Below are 16,185 nucleotides of genomic sequence, written 5' to 3'. Positions count from 1 at the left end.
TTTCGTAAATGAACTTAAGACTTTGATATTGTATGAAAGGTAGAGTCAAACAGTTCTTATAATACACAAAAAATTTCAAGACACTCGTCTATTAGTTTAAGTTTTATTCAATTTGTTTATTTCAAAGAGCTTTTTTGCAATGTTATTGTTCAGAAAATAATAATGATCCAGCAATTCTGTGGAAATCACATGAAAGAAGAATACTTATATTTTCAACGTATTTAAAAATACCAATAAAAAGTTATGGTTACCATTTCGAAAATAGTTTACTAAAGTAGAGTCATTTTTGGCTTATAATAGTTATTTATGTATTAAGAGCGAAAAGTGATACGTTCTTGCTTGAGAGTAAGAGTTACCGGTAATTAATCGAAAGCAATAATGTTACTTTGCGCTTGTAATACATACATTTTTTCTACAATCACTTAATAAAATGAAACTATTTGTAAATAATTAACTTAATTGTAATTATTTTATATATGTCATTATAATGTCATAACATTAACTTTTATATATTTCAGTTTGAATGTTCAATGTGTTTGTATTGTATGGTTGCTAAAGTGGCTAACTTTTGGCCTTAATTGATCTAGGCGAAATTTTTTTTTGTGATAATTGGTGTAAGAATATCAGCTTTACAAATAACAAAGTGAATTTGGTCTACAATTAATATTAACAAAGTTATTCAAATTGTTTATAAGCCCAAAATGACTGTACTTTATTAAAATGTTTTTGCAATGGTAAAAATGACTTGCTGATTTTTTATTAAAAATAATGAAAATATTGGTCTTTTTCTTTCATGTGTTACCCACAAAATCGCTGTATCGTTATTATTTTCTGAGCAATAACATTGCAAAAAAGCTCTGTGGGATAAAAATTTAATAAAATTTAATCCAAGCGACGGATTATCTTGAATTTTTTTTGTGCATTCTGTGGACAGTTTGACTCAAACTTTCATGCAATATTCAGCCGTGTGATGGATGACCGAAGTTATCTTTAACGTTTGAGTTAAAGTTAGGCTTACTCTCAGGTATAACGATGCCCATAACTATTTAGGTAAAATTCGGTGTGATGTATTTTTCACAGTTATAAGATAGTTATTTCGTCAACGTTATATTAGAAATAACATTTGAGGGACAAAGTTTGAAGTAACAAAGAGAACCTTATGTAGAAATAGTACAAGTTGGAGTGAGTGCGAGGGATTGTTCGGAATTCGGAACATGCTACAGGATGGGTAGATGACCGTAAAAGTAAATACCCATCGTCGGCCACCGCCGCGCGCCGATGACCGAACAGTGCGGAACAGCAAACATCTGTTCGGGTTGGGTGGTGTTTTAAACGGTAGATAGAAACGGGATTGCCACATTGGTGTATTTTCCCACAATTTTGGGGTAACTTGAAAGCGTCTAGGGAAATTTTTCTAAACAGAAATTGTAGTGGAATTTTTTGGGGGCGGAAAATTATATGGGATTTTAAGGAGTCATGGTAAATTAAATTTCCGAATGTACATAGAACTGCATATTATACTCCCTTATAATCGAAGACGATAGGAACTATGAATTATTTCCAGGGCCCTCGTTGATAAGTAGTATAATTTTGGCTTACTGTTCTCTTCATTTGACTACTAATTTATTAGAATGCGGCAAAAATTTAAATTTGGGGTATTTGAGCTTCAATTTGAGGGAATTTCAGTTTCTAAGTGGGGGATTTATAAAATATCTGGCAACTCTGGATAGAAAGCTCAGTAGGTACTTAAAATAAAATTTCAACTTATATCTGTCGATTTAATTTTTGTATATTTAAAATTGTATTACCCTTCTATTCTCAATTATTAAATTATTAGCTTCTAAATTCACTTGATTCCTTACTAAAAACAAGTCAAAAGATGAACCTAACCTTACATAACTACAGAGTTATCTCATAACTTAAGGTTTAACGTCGCGTTATAAAGTGACAGTTGATATATCAGATAACTCAAGAACTGTCAAGAAATAACGCAAGTAGTTAAGTTAAATATGATACATCACACCAATTCGAGGATTGTAACTTCGGTCATCCATCACAGGGCTGATTAAAGTCTTATGTCAATTTTCGCAAATGTTATAGCGAATTTTTGATTTTCGAAATTTTATTTTTATTTTGCAATTTCCGAAGCAACAAATGATCGGACAAAAATTCAAAAACTGCCATTTTAAACCTTCGTTCATCTACTAAAATATGAATAATCTAAATAAAATATCTAATTACCCTATTTTGACCTGTAGCGATTTAAATAAAAAAACTGCCATTTTTGATCCTTATTTGTCAATAACTAAAATTCTCGTCCGAACTGTAACGGGCATTTTTGTATTTATAATGTATTAGATATACAGAGAAGACGAGAAAATTTCGGATCATACACGATACATGTATTTGGGCTCAACTCTGCTCTAGGTTGTTGACCAACAAAAGGTTTTCAAATAATTATATTATAAAAAATTGAAGAATCTCAGATGCAGAATCCACACCAATTTAATAAATTAAAATGGTAGATAGTATTTTAAACCTGAGATTTTTCGTGTTTGAAAGTTCTTACTGGTACATCCTTAATCTGCGACTTTTTCAATTAATAAGACAGCAGACGACGAATATAGAAAACGAAAGGGAAACGATCACATTTCGCTTTCATTCGTCTAGGAAAAACGGACAGCAGAGGAACTTTCAGTACTCAAATCCGAGTAAAGGAAATAAAAATAATAATAAATGATGGTTTTGCTTGTTTTCGATCCAGAGGGTTGCACACCAGCTAGACAGGCACTGTTTCTACCCTTTCAGGCGTCATCAGTAGCTTTCGAAAGTGTGCCCACCTCTGAACCGAAAAACAACTCCACCATCATTTTAAAGGGAATCTGAAAAATAATTCAAATTTCCCATCAGACGCGATACAGCGACATCTACTAAAAAATTGAAGAATCTCAGATGCAGAATCCACCAATTTAATAAATTAAAATGGTAGATAGTATTTTAAAACTCAGATTTTTTGTGTTTGAAAGTTCTTACTGGTACATCCTTAATCTGCGACTTTTTCAATTAATAAGACAGCAGACGACGAATATAGAAAACGAAAGGGAAACGATCACATTTCGCTTTCATTCGTCTAGGAAAAACGGACAGCAGAGGAACTTTCAGTACTCAAATCCGAGTAAAGGAAATAAAAATAATAATAAATGATGGTTTTGCTTGTTTTCGATTCAGAGGGTTGCACACCAGCTAGACAGGCACTGTTTCTACCCTTTCAGGCGTCATCAGTAGCTTTCGAAAGTGTGCCCACCTCTGAACCGAAAAACAACTCCACCATCATTTTAAAGGGAATCTGGAAAATAATTCAAATTTCCCATCAGACGCGATACAGCGACATCTACTAAAAAATTGAAAAATCTCAGATGCAGAATCCACCAATTTAATAAATTAAAATGGTAGATAGTATTTTAAAACTGAGATTTTTCGTGTTTGAAAGTTCTTACTGGTACATCCTTAATCTGCGACTTTTTCAATTAATAAGACAGCAGACGACGAATATAGAAAACGAAAGGGAAACGATCACATTTCGCTTTCATTCGTCTAGGAAAAACGGACAGCAGAGGAACTTTCAGTACTCAAATCCGAGTAAAGGAAATAAAAATAATAATAAATGATGGTTTTGCTTGTTTTCGATCCAGAGGGTTGCACACCAGCTAGACAGGCACTGTTTCTACCCTTTCAGGCGTCATCAGTAGCTTTCGAAAGTGTGCCCACCTCTGAACCGAAAAACAACTCCACCATCATTTTAAAGGGAATCTGAAAAATAATTCAAATTTCCCATCAGACGCGATACAGCGACATCTACTAAAAAATTGAAGAATCTCAGATGCAGAATCCACCAATTTAATAAATTAAAATGGTAGATAGTATTTTAAAACTGAGATTTTTCGTGTTTGAAAGTTCTTACTGGTACATCTGCGACTTTTTCAATTAATAAGACAGCAGACGACGAATATAGAAAACGATTTTTACGATTTTAATTATTATTATAATTATATTATAATTCATCATACAATAGTTCATCGGGCTACTGGATTCTGAACTCATTCAAAAATAAGTCAAAATTTAACTCCACCCAAATAGTTGCTACGGCTCCGCCCATCACGTATAAAAATTGAAAGTCGCACCTGTGGCGAAAACTAGACTAACCTCTAACCTGACTAACGTGTCAAAACTGCTTTTGCATGTCCGCATATCCCAAGGATTATAACCGAACCGACTACAAGCACAAGCCAATTGCAGATTCTAGCTTTCTACGCATACGCGGTACGAATGGACTACATATTATGGATATGTACTTAAAACATATAATTTCACCTAAAATACATCAAAGTTTTAATAATTTTTTCTACAATCACTTGATAAAGAAGACTTTTTCGCTTGCCAATGGCAACGAAAAATTGACGTTTATTGAGTACCGTCACTTTATCGCTCTAGTGCGTTAAAGTTTGAAAAACGCGCGTCGTCCATAGCAACCATACCACCATACAATACAAACAAATTGAAAATTCATACTCATAAAGGCGCGTCGTCCGTAGCAACCATAAATCCATACAATACAAACAAATTGAATATTCAAACTCATAAAGTTAATGATTTAAAAATAGTTTCATTTTATTAAGTGATTGTAGAAAAAATGTTGTATGTATTACAAGCATAAAGTGACATTATTGCTTTCGAGAAATTAACGCGCTCCGCTACACGTCGCGTGGTAACTATTACTCTCAAGCAATAATGTATCACTTTTAGCTCTTAATACATAAATAACTATTATAGGGTGTCCCAAAAGTAGCGGAACGGTCGAATATCTCGCGAAATATACATCGGATCGAAAAACTGAAAAATACGTGTTGACTAATTTTGAAAAATATATCCAGTGACAGTAAACACGACCCCCCCCACTCCACCCCCTAGAGGTGCGATGGGGGTAACTTTAAAGATCTGCGACGATTATGACTAAAGGAGTTAATGTACATACTTACATATATTATATAGAATTATTAAATTTTGATGTATTTTAGGTAAAATTATGTTTTAAGTACATATCCATAAACTTATAATAATCTATTCTTACTGTGTATGCGTAGAAAGTTAGAGAATATGCAACCGGCTTGTGGTTGTTATCAGTTTGGTTATAATCCTTGGGGCTCTGCGGACATGCAAGTGTCCTAGACAAGCTCGTTCCTTTTCTAAGCAGTTAAGACGTTTGGACAGTGTTGTCAATCGCATTTCTCTAGATCTTTCTCTCAAACAAGGTATAACGTTTAACCACAAAATATTTACAGGAAAGACAGGAAATAACTACAAACCATTAAGCATTAAGTTTATTTTTGTTATTAGTCTGTTCTATAGTAGATTGATAGTTACACTGAAAAATATAGGCAAATATCCGATTTATTCGAAGACACGAAGCAGATATAACTTTCAAACAGATCCTCAAATCGGATTATTAAGGTCGCTTGGCAACATTGAATTTGGGCGGCGCTATGGGCTATAATAGCACCTCCTCAAAGGAGACAGATAATTGAACGATATTTTATACAATGTCTATCAACGTGGTATGGATTTCTGTGTGTCGAAGTTTTATATTGGTCCACTATGTTAAATGCAGTTCAACCGTACATGTCGTCAATGCAATATTCCGAAATTTGGTCGCTGAAACTGTATAGTACCCAAAAAAACCCATTTGCAACCTGGCTGGTCAAGTGTCCCGAATATGGTATATTTTTGCCTTATTTCGGAGTATTTGGTCAGTGATGTAATAAAGAGGGGGGAGTATATTGAGAACAAATTACTTTTTATTACTTTTATTAATATTATAAAGATTTTGTTGCAAAATAATTCTTCTTCTTAAAATGCCCTCTCCTCAATTGAGGTTGGCTACTACAATTGCAGCTTCTCTGTCTTCAGCTGTTCTTATCAGCTGTTCAAAATTTAGCCCTGTCCATTGTCTGATGTTTCTTAGCCAAGATAGTCGTTTTCTTCCTAGTCCTGTCTTTCACTCAATCTTTCCTTTCACTATTAGTTGAACTTTTCTAATTTTCACTGTATAATATGGTGTAACTAGTTCCAAATCCAGACATCCAAAGTGAAAGTTATCCTCCAACACCAAATTGTTCTATATGGTCCACATAATGTTCAGAAAAAAGTCACACCATTTTGAGCGTCGGGTTTGGGGGGGGGGGGGGGGGGGGGGGGAGAAATCGGTCAATATTTCTACAACTATGCGGTTTAGCATGAACAACCTTGTATACAAAAATGTTCTACATTAAATTTGAAACAAAAAAGGCCCTATGCATAATCCTTCTAAAATGAACGGTTTCAAAGTTACGGAGGTAGTATAGTATAATTGGTCCAAATAAGGCCTAACCCAGACATTAAAAGTAAAAGTTTTCCTTCAACACCAAATTGTTCTATATGGTCCAGATATTGTTCAGTAAAAAGTTACACCATTTTGAGCGTCCGGTTTGGGGAGCAGATGGGGGAGAAATCGGTAAATTAGTAGTTTTTTTATGTTTTTTGTCAATATTTCTAAAAATATGCTTTAGTGTAAACAATCTTCTATGCAAAAATGTTCTACATCAAATTTAAAACAAAAAAGGTCCTATACATAATTGTTATAAAATCCACGGTTCCAGAGTTACGGAGGGTGAAAAGTGGAGGTTTTCAATACTTTTTATATTTTTTGGGCAATTTATAATATTTTTACTGATTGAAAGAAATTTTCTTTAGCAGAATTTGCTATTTCAGTGGCCGATGGTATGTTAGTGATAAGCCCTTGAAGAAACGTCAACCTCACCACCCAAAACCATCATCAATTGCCCAAAAAATATAAAAAGTATTGAAAACCTCCACTTTTCACCCTCCGTAACTCTGGAACCGTGGATTTTATAACAATTATGTATAGGACCTTTTTTGTTTTAAATTTGATGTAGAACATTTTTGCATAGAAGATTGTTTACACTAAAGCATATTTTTAGAAATATTGACAAAAAACATAAAAAAACTACTAATTTACCGATTTCTCCCCCATCTGCTCCCCAAACCGGACGCTCAAAATGGTGTAACTTTTTACTGAACAATATGTGGACCATATAGAACAATTTGGTGTTGGAGGAAAACTTTTACTTTGGATGTCTGGGTTAGGCCTTTTTTTGGACCAATTATACTATACTACCTCCGTAACTTTGGAACCGTTCATTTTAGAAGGATTATGTATAGGGCCTTTTTTATTTCAAATTTAATGTAGAACATTTTTGTATAGAAGGTTGTTCATGCTAAACCTCATAGTTTTAGAAATAGTATTGACGAAAAACGTAAAAAACTACGAATTTACCGACTTCTCCCCCTCTCCCCCCAAACCCGACGCTCAAAAAGGTGTGACTTTTTTCTGAACATTATATGGACCATATAGAACAATTTGGTGTTGGAGGATAACTTTGACTTTGGATGTCTGGGTCATGTCATTTTTTGAATCAATTCTATCATACTAGTATTGAAAAGGTCTCATACCTTGCCTATAATGCACTGCCAAATAATTGACTGCCACTATTTTTTAATCGTCTTTATATTGAAAAACTTTGTCACATGCCTTAAGAACCTACGTGCTTTTTCCAAAAAATTTTAATAAATGGAAGACAGTTTGACATTTAATTTCATTTCAGAGACCACACCACCACTATCTGTTTTGCGCAGTTTGATCTCTTGATCGCTTTAGAACAGCTCGTGGTGTGCTCGGGTACACCACGCACACCACGGGCTGTTCTGAAGAGATCAAGAGATCTAAATATGCAAAAACAGATAGTGGTGGTTTGAAACGAAATTAAATCTTAGACTGTCGTTATTAGAGCTCCATTTTCCCGCCCCCTTTTGATTTCCCGGGAATCGGGAGTCGGCAATTTGGATTTCCCGGGAATTCCCAGGAATCGAAAAATTTAAAAATAAAAAAAAGAAATTGTTTTTTTTTAATGTATTAATGTTTTTTCAATGCAATTAGTATAAAAACGCATTTTGATTAGATATTAGAAATTTTAGAAAAATTTATAAAGTTAAAAGAAAATTCGAAGTTTTAAAGGAAATTTTAAAAATAGGAAAATTATACATTTTTGTTCTGAATTTTCGCTATTTCTATTATTGAAATAAATGTTTTGAGAAAACATAAATTGTTCCGTGTTTGATCTTTCAAGCAAGCAAGCAAGCAATTTGATTTAACCCGACCTGTGGGATTTGTTCACCCTCTCGAAGGAGTACATTCGGGTGTAACAAGTCATTGGGGCGAGGTGTTTTGACCCGAGTTATACAGGGATCACCCCACCTCGCTCCAATGCCCCAGGCCATCCCTTTCCCCCCCCATAGCACGCTGATGCGCGATGGGGGCACAACTATCGTAGCCAAATGCTCTTCACAATGGAACCCTGGGTAATAAGATTCCACTGTGGTACCCTAATCGAATGCAAAAAAACTAGGCCCAGCGTGATGCGCTCTATGCCTTTATCTTCTTAATAACTTACCCGCGGTACTAAAAATTGCTTGCTTGGGCCCCGAGTCATCGTGCCGAGCCCCACTGAGCCCTGTTGGGCCCTGCTGGGCCCCGCCCGATGACTCGATGCTCTAATTTTTTTGTGTTTTTGGTTTTTTTAATTTTTTTTGGGGGCTTTCGCCATTTTTTATTTTATATAAATTTTTTTGGGGGCTTAAGGCCCTTCTAATTTTCTAATATTTGCTTACCTTGGAGGTGGTCGTGGTACTTGGACTTCGTGGGTAACGCTATCTTCGGCACTTGTTTCGAGCTACGAACACACTACTATCACTTATCACTTTTAGTTTATCCTATAATTTGTTGTTTCGGGCGTCTGTGCTTCCATCGGTGGAACTCGTCGTATCTTAGCGTCTCTCGCAGTATGTAATTTGGGTGATGTTCTAACTCTGCGAATTTGACCCTTGCCTTGTCTGTCATGGTTTCTGTGACTCTCACCTGTTGGAGTTCTCTGAACAGGAATCTTTCAGCTACATATCTTGGGACTCTGACGGCCTCCCTCAAGCTGTTGTTATGGACTGCTTGGATCTTCTTCTTGTGTGTATTACATACGTGTCCCCATGCGAGAGACGCATAAGTTAATACCGGTAGGATTATACTATTTATCAATCTTAACCTTGTTTTGAGTGTTAGTTTACTTTTTCTGCCTGTGAGTCCTCTTAGATTCGCTCTTGCTATGTTGGCCTTCTGGACTGTGGCTTCTACGTGTTTTTGGAAGGTTAATCCTTTATCCATAATGACTCCTAGGTATTTGGCTTCGTTTTTCCACTCGATGGGCCTGTTCTGCACCCTCAATTGTTCCTCTGGCTGCTGTCTCCCTTTCTTGTATAGCACCGCTTGTGTTTTCTCTGAATTTATGGCTATCTTCCATTTGATACACCATGCTTCAATTTCTTCTAGTGCAGTTTGTAGGTTGGTCACTGCTATATCTGCGTTTCTATGCTTGGCCGCTATTGCTGTATCGTCGGCGTAGAGGCTCATGAGGGTACCTGGTGTTCTAGGTACATCTGCGGTGTATATCGTGTACAGCAGGGGTGACAGGACCGCTCCCTGTGGTACTCCAGCCTCCGGGATTCCGAGTTCGGACAGGACTTGTCCTATCCGAATCGTGAACCTCCGGCCGCCCAAGTACGACGAGATTAGCCTCGTCATCGCTCCGCTGTACCCGTAATCCCGCATTTTGAATAGGAGCCCCTTGTGCCAGACTCTGTCGAATGCCTTGCTTACATCCAGGAACGCTGCTCCAGTGTACTGCTTATCATTGAAACCGGCTGCTATGTACTCGGTTAGCCTGAGGACTTGTAGTTCGCTGGAGTGCTCTGCTCTAAATCCGAATTGAGCCTCTGGGATGATATTTAGTCGGGTTGTTTCCGCTTGCAGTCTGCTGAGGATGATTCTTTCCACTATCTTGCTGATCGCTGGAAGTAAGCTGATTGGCCTGTAGTTCTGTGGGAATGTGTGATTCTTGCCAGGTTTTGGAATCATGATGACACGGGCCTCTTTCCATCTGTTTGGGAATGTCTTGAATCTTAATATTGCGTTTATAATGTTTGTGAAATACACTATAGCTTTTCTGGGCAAATATTTTAGGGCTCTGTTGGTTATTTCGTCGAGGCCAGGCGCTTTTCTCGGTGAACTATTTTTGATATGTTCATTGATTTCTTCCGGTGATGTTGGGGGGATGAAGTCCTCTGGGTCTTCTGGTCCTTCTTCTTGTTCTTCGACTTCTTCCAGGAAGTCGTCGTCTTCGTCTTGGTGGAAGTTCAGTCTGCATTCATCTTCGAGTGTAGTCCTCATCGCCTCTGCTTTGTCTTCTATGGTGTATACCATGCCGTATCTTCCATGTAGTGGGGGGATGGGTTTCCTGTCGCTTCTCAGCATTTTCTGGAGCTTCCAGACATTTCTCATGTTTGAGTCTTGTTCTTCCATCTCTTGTACGAAGTTGTCCCATTTTTCGCTACGGTGGAGTTTTAGGGCCGTTTGGACCTCCCTATTTAAAATATTTGCCCAGGATTTATCTACTCTGTTTCTTGTTCTTCTTGCTGTTTTCTTTGCTCTATTTTTTTCCCTTATCAACTCTTGTGTTTCTTGTGGTATGTCTTTGAACCTTCCCATGAATATCTCGACATCTTCCTCTGTTGTGCTGTTTCTAATTGCCTCTTGGATGATATTTTCGAACTCTAGGACTTTTCCTTCTATTTCTTCTGGATTGTTTATTACTGGCACTATGTTTATTCCTTCACTTACTAACCTTTTGTAGTTAGTCCACTTTATTTTCTTTTTTGTTCTTTTTGGCGGGTTTGTCTCTTCCCATGTTCCGATTTCTAGTAGGATGGGGTGGTGGTCAGTTGATCCTTCGTCCAGCGTGATTAATTCTGATTGCAGTCCTAGGTTTTTGGCTACAACTAAGTCGATGTGTGTCGGAAGTGCGTTTCCTGGGTAGTGGGTAGGTTCTTCTGGGCCCATTGCCATTGTGTCTTCGTTGTTTTCTATGTATCTGTTTAGTAGTCGTCCATTTCTGTTCGTAGCTCTGTCGTTCCAGTTGGGGGATCTTGCATTCAGGTCTCCTATTATGATGGATGGTTCGGCGATGTTTAGGAACGCATCTAGGTCATCGTCCATTAAAGGGTCTTGTGGTCTTACGTAGGCTGATGTGATCCTTATTGCGCCTTGCCTCATGTTAACTTCTATTGTTGTGGCTTCCATGTTGACCAGTGGTGGAGTAGTGTAACTGGTGTGTCTAATACCCTTCTTTACTAGGATGGCCGTTCCTCCTGATCTTCTAGTGAGGTCGTTCCTATATACGTCGTATCCAGGAAACTTTAGGTTGAAGTTGTTGGTCAGTTTTGTTTCCTGAATTGCTACGATGTCCATCTCGTATCTGTTGGCGAGTTCATCTAGTATGTTCTGATTTGTGGTTATGCCGCCCGGGTTCCAGGAGCCTATCCTCAAGTATCCCCTCTCTGCCATTAGTTCTGTGCCTGCCTGGTGCTGATTATCACCTCTTGGACTACCTTAGTCACGATGTTTGTGACCATCCTGACTAGGTACTCTTCGTCTGGGAGGGTTGGTCGGTTGGACGGTGTGTTGTTCTGCGCTGGTTGGTTTCCCTGCGTGGCTTGCGCGTAGGATACCCCGGTTGCCTGCTGTCTTCGGTTTGGTGGTGGTCGCTGTTGTGACCTCTGTGGTGGAGGCCTCCCCCAGGTTGGGCACCTAGGACATCCTCTGTAGTTGGCTGGGTGGCTCCCATTGCAGTTGGCACATGTTGCCTTGACTTCTCTGTCTCTCTGGCACTGCTTTGAGTGGTGTTCTTCGCCGCACTTCACACATCTCGGGTCCTTGTGACACGAGTTCTGGGCGTGATGGAACCCTTGGCAGTTGAAGCACTGCGTCGGTCCTGCTGCCTTGCGTAGGTCCTCTACCACAACTTTCATGTGGCACAGGTTCGTTACCCGCTTTGCTTTTTCCACGTCTTCCTGATCCAGTGTCATGACAAACATGGGTAGTGGCCTCCTTTTCCCTACTCTCGTAGACATGTTACGTGCTGTGTGGCAGGTTATTCCATATTGGTTTGCCATGTCTTCTTGGATTGCCCTCTCGGTGGTATTCGTGGGCAATCCTCGTAACACTAATTTTGGTTTCCTGTCTTCGTCGAGTGGAAAGGCTATCCATTGTAGCCTCTTTTTCTCTTTGGCGGCGTATGCTTCTGCATATTCCTCCACTATCCTTGTCATCTTTCTGTAGTCATCCGGGCTTTTAGCCTGGATGAGCGTCTCTCTGCCACTTCTGGAGATTTTGTTTGTGGTGATGATGCCTTTGCCCTGGGCTATGGTAAGAATAGCCCCTGTCTCGCTGACACTCTGTAACTTAATTACAGGCGGTTTTCTGTATGGTGTTACCTGGTTTTCAGGTAACACGGCTTCTTCGGCGTCTTCTTCGTTTTGGTTTGTTTCCATTGACACTGTATCAGTTTGACTGGAAGCGGCAAGCGCGTCCCTATCTGTGCTCGTGGATGGCACTGGTTCCTCGGGGAGGGGTAGATGTACCTGGGGAGCTAGTTTCATGGCTTTTTCTTGGTTGGACGTCCATGTGGCGTCTTCCTCGTCGGTTAGTGGAAGGTGTGTCACCAGGGGTGGAAACTCTTCCTTTCTCTTTTTCCTCTGTTGGGTGGACGCCTCCTTCGTCGAGGTGGTAGCCTTCTGGCTGGGTGGTCGAGTCTGCTCGGTGGTCATCTTTTTGGTGGCAGGCTGCTCTACTGGTGGCTTTTTGTCCGTCTTTTCGGGGTTTTTCTTCTCCGGTTTCTTTGCGAGTTGTTTCTGGAGAGCTATCAACTCGTCGAATCTGGCATCCATCTTTTCGCTCATTCGTCGAATCTCCGTATTCAGCTCTTTGATCTCTGCCTTCTGTTGTGCGATCACCTCTTCGTATTTTTTGTGGTTTGCATCAACGTTTGCTGCAAATTCTTTCATCAGGGTTCTGAGTCGGTTGATTTCTTCTTTGGCCCTTGTCAGCTCGTCTTCGCTGGCGGCATCCTCTTCAACCCGCTGACGTTTGGTAGTGCCCCCGCCTTCGGCGCCTGGGACGTCTTCGTCCATGTCCTCGACTTCCTGGGTGGCCTCGATGTTCTGGGAATCCTCGACTTCCTGGGTGGCTTCGGTGACGTTCTCGGTGGTCTCGACGTTCTGCGTGGAGTCCTTGCCTTTTGACTTCTTTTTCTTTTTTCTTATTCTACGATTTTGGATCGTAAAACCGTCTTTTCCATCTTCCTGGTCGCTCGAGTGGTCATCGCTGCTCTCTTCAGGGTGCTGTAACAGGAGGGACTCTTTAGAGTCTGCATATCTTGGCGGGGAAAGCGCCTTGGATCTGGGGGGTGACCGAGATCTGACTCGTGTCATCTTTGGTTGGGAGCGGTAACCTAACTTTTAGAAGAAGCCTTTTTTTCAGCCGATTGGCCCGACACCACATCGACTTCAGGGTTGGCTCCCTGCACAACAGCGCGGTAGTTCTCGTACCTAGACAGAACTAGGTACGGGATCCTCTTGATTTTCTCAACTCTCTGACCTTAGGGGCCGGGGCTGCAAGATGTATTCTAAATAACTACACCTTGCAGTGTCGAGGTACAGTGTTTTAAACTGTACCCATTCCTATCGGAGGCACAGAGAGTATCCCGTAGCGGGCTCACGTCGAGCCCGCTATTGCTTATTCTGCTTTCCAACCCTTGTTTGCAATGTCTCAGAAAATTCAATGAAATCAAACTTCCTGAGTTTCACCACATCCAAGAGGTTGGCTTTTGCCTCTGCTTCCACGTCTTCGCGTCTAGCGAGAGCGAGCGCTCTAGTGTTGCTGTGCTTACATTCACAGCCGTACTAAGAAGTACGTTACACTAAAGCACTTCCCTCTCCTCGACTTGTTGCGCTGCTACTGCTGCTCGTCCGCACTCTGCACGTCTTGTCTCTTCGGCGGCTACCGAGAGACTTTACTGCGTGCGTATTGTTTGATCTTTCAGGTAGGCTCTTCTTTTTTTATACAGAAATTTGCTGTTGAAAACGCCCTTTCGCTGTCTGTTGAAGTATAGTTGTACAAGTTGTCAAACATAGGAAGAAGTTTGAAAATCTTACAGTCGCCACGCCCACCTGATGCGCACTAAATTTATCGAAAATATAACCAATCGAAGTCTGCAATTCAACGTGTAAAGTTCGGTCGGTATAGTCTGCGGCAGAGGTTCCTTAAAGAACACCGACAGTGACGTAAAATGGAATTTAAATCCAAATTAAATGGAAAAGTTTTGTCCGGTCAAAGCCGAGAAATTATAGCAAATGTTATGCATTTTATGCAACAAGAAGCAAGGGACAACGTACCTCTAATAGATTTAAAACAAGTGCAAAAACGTGTTGTAAGAGCAACAGGTGTAAGTTTAAGCGCCATACAAGCAATTTCGAACGAAATGAAGTGCATCCAAGACGGTACAGCATCAACATTTAGTACTCCAAATAAAAAAAGAAATAAGTCTGCTTTAAAATCTAACTTGGATGAGTGCGACAAAGGGGTGCTTCGTCGATTTATTATTAATTTTTGTACTACCGAAAAACAAGTTCCAACTTTACGACGAATACATAGAAAATTTGCCACTGAGTACAACTACAATGGTTCGCATGAATCATTGAGAAAAGCCATGAAGGATATAGGGTTTCGTTGGAGAAAAACAAAAACTAATAAAAAACTTTTAATGGAAAAACCGCAAATCCAACAATTGAGGCGTAACTTTCTTCGAGATATTAAAAAATACCGAGAAGAGAAGCGCCCTATCATATACATGGACGAAACCTACATTCATTCTTCCCATACTCATTCAAAAAGTTGGAGCGACCATTCCAATGAGGGATTACGTGCTCCGATTTCAAAAGGTCAGAGACTGATTATAGTGCATGCAGGTGGAGAAAACGGTTTTGTAAAAAATGCTTATTTGAAATTTAAATCCAACACAAAAACAGGTGACTACCACAGTGAAATGAATTATGAAAATTATAAAAAATGGCTTCAGGAAATGCTTATTCCCAATCTTCCTCCACGTAGTGTACTGGTTGTTGACAACGCTCCTTATCACAACGTGCAAGCTGAAAAGTGTCCTACTATGAGTTCAACGAAAAGTGTAATGAAAGACTGGCTAATAAAACGCAACCTGCCTTTTTCAGAAGATATGTTAAAAGTAGATCTTTACAGCATTGTACAAAGCCATAAACCCAGATTTAAGGTGTATGAAATTGACAGAATACTGGGTAATAGTGGTCATTCGGTATTACGGCTACCTCCGTATCATCCAGATCTGAATCCCATAGAATTAGTGTGGGCAGCTCTTAAGAAATACGTGGCTGATAAAAACGTTGACTTTAAGTTTAGTGATGTGGATCGTTTTTGCGATGAATTTTTTGAAACATTTTCAAATGAAGAGTGGAAAAAACGATGTGAACACGCTAAAAGTTTCGAAAAATTTTTTAGGGAAAAGGAACCTGTTCTAGATGTAGTTTTTGATAAAATAATAATTAATCTTGATGAAGACAGTAGTAGTGATTTCAGTGATGATAATTCTGAGTCTGATAGTGATTTTTTAGGAGTTGAGCCTCTGTAAACATTTTACTCTTCTTAATTATTATTTCTTATTGCTCTCTCTTCGCTAAGTTTTAAAATATTATTTTCTGTCCATTTCTAAGGCTCTATACGCTCAATCCAAAATAAAATCAATTTATTCGTTAAAACATCTAGGTTAACATTATCAACTGCCCCTGCAATATCCTCGAAACCTGCAATAGCCATGAGGTTACTAGGAAATCCAGCTAAAGTATCTGCTTTTACTGTTGTATTTTTATTATTATTGCTTTTTAGTAAATGTTTCCTTTAATTAATATGGCTACCCCTATAACAGTAGTCATATTTTTACATTGTTTATTAAAATTTATGGGTTATCATTATCTTCTTTTGTATTTACTTGTCTTTATTTTTTAATAAAATTATTTACTTTATATTATAGTTTCATTTCATTATATTGTTTATTTATTTAGTGTAAACGCATGTACAATCTAAACCTTTATTGGAAAAAA

The 16,185-nt window shown here is 38.9% G+C and overlaps 1 protein-coding gene across 1 annotated transcript in view; it reads left to right on the top strand.

Moving 5' to 3' along the window:
* LOC126884299 (sulfite oxidase-like) overlaps positions 1 to 16,185 on the top strand; it is a 111,674-nt gene that overhangs the window by 36,372 nt on the left and 59,117 nt on the right. The gene's annotated exons all lie outside the window — the stretch shown is intronic.

This window comes from Diabrotica virgifera, chromosome 5, assembly GCF_917563875.1.
Source record: "Diabrotica virgifera virgifera chromosome 5, PGI_DIABVI_V3a".
In the NCBI taxonomy this organism is placed as follows: Eukaryota; Metazoa; Arthropoda; class Insecta; order Coleoptera; family Chrysomelidae; genus Diabrotica; species Diabrotica virgifera.
This window is presented reverse-complemented; position numbering and strand designations above follow the sequence as displayed.